The following is an 8,875-nucleotide window of genomic DNA, read 5'->3' as shown; positions in this document are numbered from 1 at the left end:
GTAGTTAGGTTGAAAATGACTTCCTCATTACCCGTCAAACTGCTATTCTAAGCAACTGCAATAAGACAAAGACCGACATCAGATTATAACAACGACAACTCACGGTGCTGTCCACCAAAGGGGAGTCGTTGTTATATTTGTTCTTTCGTTTGAGCGGTCATCGGCCCCACTCGCTCACCCGCTCTTAAAGAAAAAAAAAAAACGAGAACTGGATTCGCTTCGGTTGCACATTCACGACACCACGCAAAGAAAGACTTTTCGTACTTGGAAACTTGAGGTTTTCGTGTAATTCTGCACATGTGAAATTTCGTGGTATCGCCTATACGTTTATAAAGCTATTAAACAAGTTCTTCTACATCTGTCGTTCGCCCAAGCTATTTAAAATTTGCGTGAGCACACCAGTTAAGAAATATGAGCATTGTGAACTTCTTAAAAATGCCAATTAAAGCTTTTTTTTGTCTCTCTCTCTCTTTCTTTGTGCATAAAAGAAAAGACTCGCAAATACCTCTGCATATTATACAATCAGGAAGGACCACGTCTCTTTACAAATGAACGTCCAAACAATATATATATATATATATATATATATATATATGTATGTATAGAAAATGAATTCACTTACACGCAGTTACCAGCCCACCTTTGCCATTCCATTTGATTTAATATCAGCCAATGTTTCTGCGAATAAATTTCCACTGAAGCTACCCGTAAACACAGAAAATGGCTTAGAGGTAGCGTAAAATAAATAGCTTGGAAAGTAATATACACATGTAGTTTAAAAAAATATTTGTATTTATGCCTTGAAAACGAAACCGAAATTGAAATAACTTCCCCCGACGGGCGTCGCCGCTATCGCCGCTACGTCATTTCCTTCGTCTCGCGGCGGGCCGCCGGGTGCATGTGTGTTATGGTGTGTTCTCCGTGACATTCTTGAAGTTGTGAGTAATTAGATTGTCTTTTGCTGCGTTTAGGTTGTACCACCTCGTTGTTTTCGTGTACTTTTGCGCTCATCAACGCGAAGTGAGCGTCCGGAGTGATGGCGCCGCGATTATGCGTGAGAAAGAAAGGCAGCAGCGGCCTACGACATCGGTGTTTCTTTGTGACACTGTGTTTACTATGCCTACGACGGCCGTCATTCGTGGCGAAGGAGAAAACATCTTCCATTCGGCCTGAACAGTGACGAAGTGGACGTTTTGTTTTTCGGCGGAATGCATCGTCAACATGGTCCATCTACTACGTAAACGAAACGGCGTGCCCAGAGTACACATCGTGACAGCGCTCCGCCTTCAAACCGAGGGCCTTTTGCAAGGCGCATGGACTGCTCATATAAAAGGTACAGTCGCGGTCAAAAATACGCGGCCCACGGCTCCAGTCGGCGGAGCGGCCGCGAGCCGCACCGCGGCGCTCGCGTCGGCGCTGCGAGAGTTTGCGCTCTGACGACAGGTATCTCCCTACGTATCGTCCGTATCCGTTACGTATCCGCCCGTTACGTATCGTCCGTTACGTATCCGCCCGAGAGCGAGGGAGATACCTGTCGTCAGAGCGCAAACTCTCGCAGCGCCGACGCGAGCGCCGCGGTGCGGCTCGCGGCCGCTCCGCCGACTGGAGCCGTGGGCCGCGTATTTTTGACCGCGACTGTACGTACGTAGTCACGTTCAGCATAGCGTTGTTATGGTGCGTCATTGTGGTAGTAATTTTCGCGTAATTTCTTTAAAGGACAGCGCAGGGTGTGTTGGATGCGAGTGTAGTATCTGTACTCTAGGCGCAGCCTACGGGCACCGAATGTAAAAAAGAAAAAAAAAATCCAATGTTTCATTGTTCACGTGTCCTCAACTGGAGTTGTAGAGAATTAAGTACTGCTACGCGTCAGTATTCGGCGCAGGCAGGTAAATAATACTATGGTTTGACTAATTGGTTCATTCTGTTACCAAAGATGGGCGCAGACTTATACCGGTGTCACAGGGCCACTTTCGATTACGATCGAGCCCGTTCTGGATGGAACTTTTCGACCGCGATTGGCTCCCGTCCGCAGATTGTGCAACGAAGCCAAACGCGCCCAGAAATCCGATTCCGGTCAGGATCGATCGCGGCCAAAAGTGTGCAGTGTGACAACCGTATTAAATGTCGCTTATGTACTGGCACTCAATTGGATTTTTTTGTATTTTTTGTCGGAGGTCACGTGATAGGTAATGGCGCAGGTAGCTTGCAATGCTTGTGCTTTCATGACTAGAACTAATGCAAAACAAAAGAATCACGACCATCCTGGCTATGCACTTATCCTTCGTTTTAAGTTGTGCTCGTTTGTTCTAGAAGCTCTCGTGTTGTTGCAGATGAACGCGTGGTTGCGCTGTTTGTTTATAAATTTATCTTTTTGTATATATAAGTACACTGATCCTAATCTATTTTTTTCTTGTTCTTGAACTCGTGTCTTGGTTTCACGCAGGCATGCTTATTACTACTATTTATATTTTCTTGTTGTGTGACTGAACCTTGCCTAAGGCGTCCTGTCAGTGGTCAACAGTATTTCTGAAATGAATTGCACTGAACGTCCTACGGTTATTGTACGTTTCACTACCTTATTTTATTGTCTAGTTATAAAGCGTATGGTTATTGTAACTATTCTTGGCCGTTATGTATGTATGTATTAGGCTGGTAAATGCTTAATTGTATTTGCAGTTTTGAGAGGTTCTTTTATTGAGTGGTCAATCTCGGGTGGCATTAATGGTGGGTTGTTTTCTTGTGCCCATGCAGTTACAGTCAGCATGAAGCAATTGCATGGGAACCGACTGGCTGTCTTGGGCCTACACATTGCTGAAAAGACAGTGAAGATGTCTGAGCCGACAGGTATACTTTTTTCATCACAATTGGCCTACATATTTTTTCCACCTGAGGATGAAGACCTCTCCCAGTCAGCTCCAATTACCTCTGTCTTGCGCTAGCTGAATCGAAGTGAAGCCTACAAATTTCCTGACTTCATCATACAGTCTAATTCTCTACCTTCCTTGACTACCCTTCTCTTCCCTTGGCATTCGTTCTGTAACTCGAATGTGCCACCGGTTATCTGCCCTATGCATTACATGGTTGAAGAAGGCACTTGGGCTAGTTGGTGCTCATTGCAGACTTGAGACATCAATAACTAGCGTGACAAAGACAACATCAAGAAGCACATAAGACAGAACTCTAGACTTCAACTGAAATTTTTGCTACACAGAAACATGGAATACACAGAATGTCGACAGACAGAAACAACAAAGGAGCTATCGGAACAAATTGATGAACAGGTTAATTTCACTTACGAACTTTCTTGGTATGAGCCAGAGACGGGTGCTTACACACCTATTCCCCGCTTTTTTTGATGCAAAGTGGTTCGTATATTACCCTATGTACCTGATTCTGGAGCTGCCTGAGCACACAATCGCTTTGAAACTGCTCAGTGCATGAGCACTTATGGCGATGATTGGCCATGTGGCCACCAGCCACTAAGGTACTTAAAGCTGCCCCATGTTTCCTCAAGCCAAACAGGTCGGTGTTTAAACGACCACTTGGGGTAACAAAGATAGGGCAGTTGTCAGTGGCTGGTGGCCGTCCGGCCAATCATTGCTGTAGGTGCTCATGCACTGAGCAGTTTCAAAGCACTCATCTGCCCAGCCGGCTCTAGAGGCAGGTCAACATGAAAATAGTAGAAGCACTTTGCATCAAAATGCGGGTAATAGGTGTGTAAGCACCCCTTCCCTGACTCTCGCCAAAAAAGAGTTTTCGTATCTCGAAATGAACCTGTCCATCGATTTGCTCCGATACCTCCTGTGTCAGGCAGGGAAAAGGAAGGATGAATGTTGCTTCCATGCGTCGTAGTCGCATCCCCTGAATCCTATGTTTCTGTGTAGCCAAAATTTCAGTTGAAGCCTAGAGTTCTGTCCTGTGTGCTTCTAACTGTCGTCCGTTGTCCTTTTCGCGCTAGTTAATGATTTATCAAGTCTGCACTACATGGCCTGACCAGCTCCCTTTTTTACTCTTTATGTCAGCTAGGATATCAGATCCTTCGTCTACTTTCTCATCAGGATAGGAGTGGACATGACAAATGAAACTGAATGTCATTTAGACAGAGGAGCAGTGAGACTTCCTGTGCTTTACCTTTTGTTGTTGTACATAATAGTTGAAATTGCATCAACATATCTTTTTCCATCTTGTGATTTTCCCATAGCTATGGCAAATAAATATATAGGCTTTAAGAAACTAGAAATGCAGTTTGCCTAAGAAAAAGAACACTCTTGCACTTAAAGGTAATGTGTATGATGCTCTGACTCCTTTGATGCATGTGCCTTGAGAGGTGTTGATGTTCATTTCTTTCTCAGTAAGCTTTACTTGATGGGTCTGACTTTGTATAAAGAAATAAGTTCTAAAGAAACCATAATACCTAACAGGCAGAAGTGTCGAGGTTGAAAGCCAAGTTTTCTTTCATGGCATTTTTTTCAGGCTGTACTAGTTGATCCATGATGTTCGACAGTGCAGACTTGTACAAAGGACGTCAAAAGTGGCGAGAAATGGAACAAATGCTATCGCCTCTTTCTCCATCCTTTGTCGAGTTCACGTTGTCTAACGTCATTGGCCAATACCAACTAGCCTGTTTGCGTACCTGTACCAGTTGAGCCATTTATACTATGGTACTCTAAACCAAATGTGATAAATTCAAAATTGGTGCCTTTTCTATCTTTGTACAAATAACTGTTTCATAAAATAGTTCAAAGTCTTATGGTTGATGTCATGTTTCGACACCCCCCCACCATAACCATATAAAATATCTTCATGGATGCAAAAGGTGCCTCTTGTGCAAGTTCCGTACTAGCCTGACATGGAGAACAAGCCTGGCAGAAGGTAGAGCACATGCTCTTTTGTAAACAAAATGCATGATTGCATTTTCTTGGCAGTTATTGCAATGTTTTCTGTTGTTTATCTGCATGAACATTAATTATCTCAGCTGCTAAAGACACATCACTAGACACTGTGAGCAGAAAAAAGTCTGATTGTGCAGTACTGTTGAAGTCATGCAACATTATGTTTAAGCAAACTGGCAGGGATGCTAGCTGTTAAAAAGAAAAGGCTGACTTCAAGAAAAATTTGCACTCCTAAATGTAGAATTGAAATGCACTATGCTTATAAGCTACAAAAGATTTCCAGGATGATCAGACTATTTACACTGGCCATTTACTGATTCAATAAGGTTCACTGAAGCTTGTTTTTAAATTCACACTGTTTTTATACAGGGTGATGATTTTCTGTTTTGTGGAATTGTTAAATATAGCCCTGTTGCATATAGCATAATTCTAGTCCTTGAGCAGGAATATTCAAACAGGCAGATATATCTTGCACGAGAAATCGAAACATATTAAACTAATTAGAAAATTTTCTTATCTTTCGAATGAATTATATCCTAAGAAGCCAGCAAACATTGACACCAAGGAGAAGTTAGGATAAATTACTTGTGATTAACAAATGAAATAAAGAAATGATAAATTTACGGAAATGAAAGTGGATGAAAAAACAACTTGCCGCAGGTGGGGAACGAACCCATGTCTTCGCATTACGCGTTAGATGCTTTACCAATTGAGCTACTGCGGGCGCCGTTTCCCCATCACTTTCTTGGGTATTTATGTTTCCTACTAGAACCCTGGGAGTGTTTGCCAGCGCCACCACATATCTGGGGCACATATTGTAATTTACGAATCATAGCCAGTGAGATTATAAGGTGTATCTACTTGGAATTTATTTCCAGAATGGCGTCAGTTTGGAGATATGCACCATCAAACTTGCTGTAAAAATGCACTGTTGTTCCACTTACCTTTTTTAACAAAATGTGCTTTTATGCACTGATGCACAAAAGTAACGGGAACACCCTTGTGTATTGGTCTTTATCAAGGAAATATTCCTAAACTGGTGTCATCCTGGAAGTTCAAATGCATACGTCTTCCAAGCTCACTGGCTACAATTCATAAATTGCAATATGTGCAGTAATATAATTAGTTACGAAGTTAATTAGTGATTGTTTTTTATTTAGTTGAGCATGTGTTTCGATTTCTCATGCTAGTAATGTCCACCTCTTCAAATAATCTAGCTCAAGGACAAGAATTATGCCATCTGCCGCAGGAGATTTTTTAAAATTCCATAAAACTTAAAAATGATCATGCTGTACAATGCTACTACAGTGCTAAACAGCCAGCAGCCTAATCATCACACATAAGAATGCCGTAACAACACTGACAAGTGCACTAAAGTTTTCTGCGCTTCACAGATGAAAGATGTTGGCCATTAGAATGTTTGATCTCAGTGTAACTCACAATCATATAACCAGCAAGATCAAGTGAAAGCAGATCACAAACTTCATACATGAAAGGCTTTAACTGTGCTTTGATTAAAATAGCTAAACTTCTGTTAAGCATGATGGATTCACTGTGTTGTTTCAGTTAAAAGCATCTAAATGATCAAATGCTAAAGTTTCCTTGCTTGGAAGATCTTTAGTGAAAACCCCTGTAATAAAAATACCAGCAGGATTATGTGCTTGCTTAGTGGAGATGGCTAAGATGATGTCAGAAGGTGTAGGTAGGGCTTCTTTGTAGTAGAGATGCCAAATAGTTCTGACAGAGGGGTTGTTACCAGCACTGTGTAAGTCAGACATTAAGAAAAAAAATAAAGGTCAGCTTAGTGATGCTTAGTATAAAATGAACAACAGGAAAACGAAACAAGTAATGCTCTCAACTAACATTTTAAAATTTTCGTTGAATATGTTACAAATAATTGTGTCAAATATTTTAGAGGAACCATGCTTGATAAACATTTGCAGAGTAACCACCATGACAATTAAGTGATCAAGAGCACACCAGTGAGGCGAATTTAGAAGCCTAAGATCACTAAATTCTAGTTTTGGGTCAGATGTCACACCCAAAACCAACTGCCCAGCGTTATTGCTGTAATATGAGGACGGTTAAGAAAGTAATGCCTCCAAACCCACTGCTTTACCAGTAGTACTGCAAACATTTTGGCTCTTTATCATTAATGCACTGATGTTTAAGCTATAGAATGTCACTTGCCCCATCTTCCTATCTCTTCGCGTTCCAAGGTAATCGAGCAATGCATGGCATCCAGTGGTGATGTCCGGTTGAAACAGTGGGCTGTAATTGAATTTCTCACTGCGGAAGGTTCTGCGCCCTTCAACATTCATTGCCATCTGAAAGCAGTTTACGGGGATGTCTGTGTTGAAGTCAGCTTTGTGCGTAGGTGGGCAAGTACTGAGAAACATCAAAATCCAGCCGCATCAAATGTCCAAGATGAGCACCGAACTGAACGGCTCACAACGGCTTCTTATGAGGATCATCAACATCAGGCAGACGAGTTGAATCGGGTCAATCGCAGGATCAAGCAACACCAGATTGCTACAACACTCGCTGTTTCCATTGGTTCAGTGAACCACATAATTAAAAACCTCCTGGGTTACAAGAAGAATTGAACTTGTTGGCTATGCTTCGACTTTTTCATGTCAGTCGTCAGTTACCGTGACATTCAACAAGCGCAAGTCTTCTTGTAACGCAGGTCTTTAATGATGTGGTTCACTGAGCCAATGGAAATAGCGAGTGTTGTTGCAATCTGGTGTTGCTTGATCCTGCGATTGCCGCGCCCAGTCAACTCGTCTGCCTGATGTTCATGACCCTCATCAGAAGCCATTGTGGGCCGTCCATTTCGGTGCTGATCCGCGAGATTTGATGAGCCAGGATTTTGGTCTTTCACAGTCCTTGCCCACCTCCGCACAGTGCTGACGTCAACACAGGCATTTCTGTAAACTGCAGTCAGATGGCCATGAATGTTGATATGCACACAACCTTCCACAGTCAGAAATTCAATTACAGCCTGTTGTTTCAACTGTACGTCACCACTGGATGCCATGAATTGCTCGATTACTCTGGAACGAGAAGAAATAGGAAGGCGAGGCAAGTGACATTCGATAGCTTAAACATAAGTGCATCAATGATAAAGAGTTCAAAATGTTTGCTGTAATATTGGCAAAGTAGTGGGCTTGGAGGCAATAATTTCTCAATTGCCCTCATATAATTGTGTAGCCTGTCTCTCCTACATTCATGATGTGGCAGATTAAATGCCTTATTCTTTCGAAATAACGATTTCTTGGAAGTAAGCACTATCTGTGCTTGTTTTCTTTAACCTGCTCTTCATGTGATCTTGAAATATTAAAGTGAATGATGCAGGGAAGCGCAGCTTGTCATGTTTCGTGTACTTTTCCTGACATTAAATTGCAACAAATCATTTTGCAGGCAGAAAAGAAGCAGATGGCTACAGCGATCAATGAAGAAATGGCTTCATCTATGATGGCTCGCCTTAGGACATTGGAATGGAGCTACACAAAGGCATCATCATCCTCGCCTGTGCCCTGGAACTTCGGTTTGAATGAGACTGTTCTTCAACGTAGAACGGCCACAAGACTTGTCACCACATACAAGGCATAGTGCAAGCTCTAAATATTGTACAGGAGGCTAGAATAAATGACCCTCCATGCAGTCACTCTGTGTCTGTGGTAAATAGGACCATTTCACGCAGAACACTCACACATGATTATGTGTTTTCTCTCAAAGTTGCTATGCCATGCATTTGGAAACACATTACCTATTGTATGCACACCATACATAACATTTCTGTGTGCTAGCCTGACTGTAGACTTACGAAACAAACAATGAAGTGCATATGTACATGTTTCCACATGCCATACTTCAAGGGTTATTATATTGCTCATTACACCCGATAGGTGAAGGGGTAATATATTCCTCATCACACCCTTACACCCCGTGGGTCGAAGGGTAATATGTTGTTCAAAACA

At 42.2% G+C, this 8,875-nt stretch overlaps 1 long non-coding RNA gene across 1 annotated transcript; it reads left to right on the top strand.

Annotated features, from left to right (window-relative positions):
* Positions 1-634: 634 nt before the first annotated feature.
* Positions 635-8,562, top strand: LOC126525926 (uncharacterized). The gene is made up of 3 exons (XR_007598429.3): positions 635-1,333; positions 2,752-2,844; positions 8,316-8,562. It is a non-coding gene; the product is annotated as an uncharacterized lncRNA (long non-coding RNA).
* Positions 8,563-8,875: the final 313 nt, after the last annotated feature.

This window comes from Dermacentor andersoni, chromosome 8 (genome assembly GCF_023375885.2).
Source record: "Dermacentor andersoni chromosome 8, qqDerAnde1_hic_scaffold, whole genome shotgun sequence".
Taxonomy (NCBI): domain Eukaryota; kingdom Metazoa; phylum Arthropoda; class Arachnida; order Ixodida; family Ixodidae; genus Dermacentor; species Dermacentor andersoni.
Note: the sequence above shows the minus strand (reverse complement) of the source record. Positions and strands in the feature narration are given on the sequence as shown.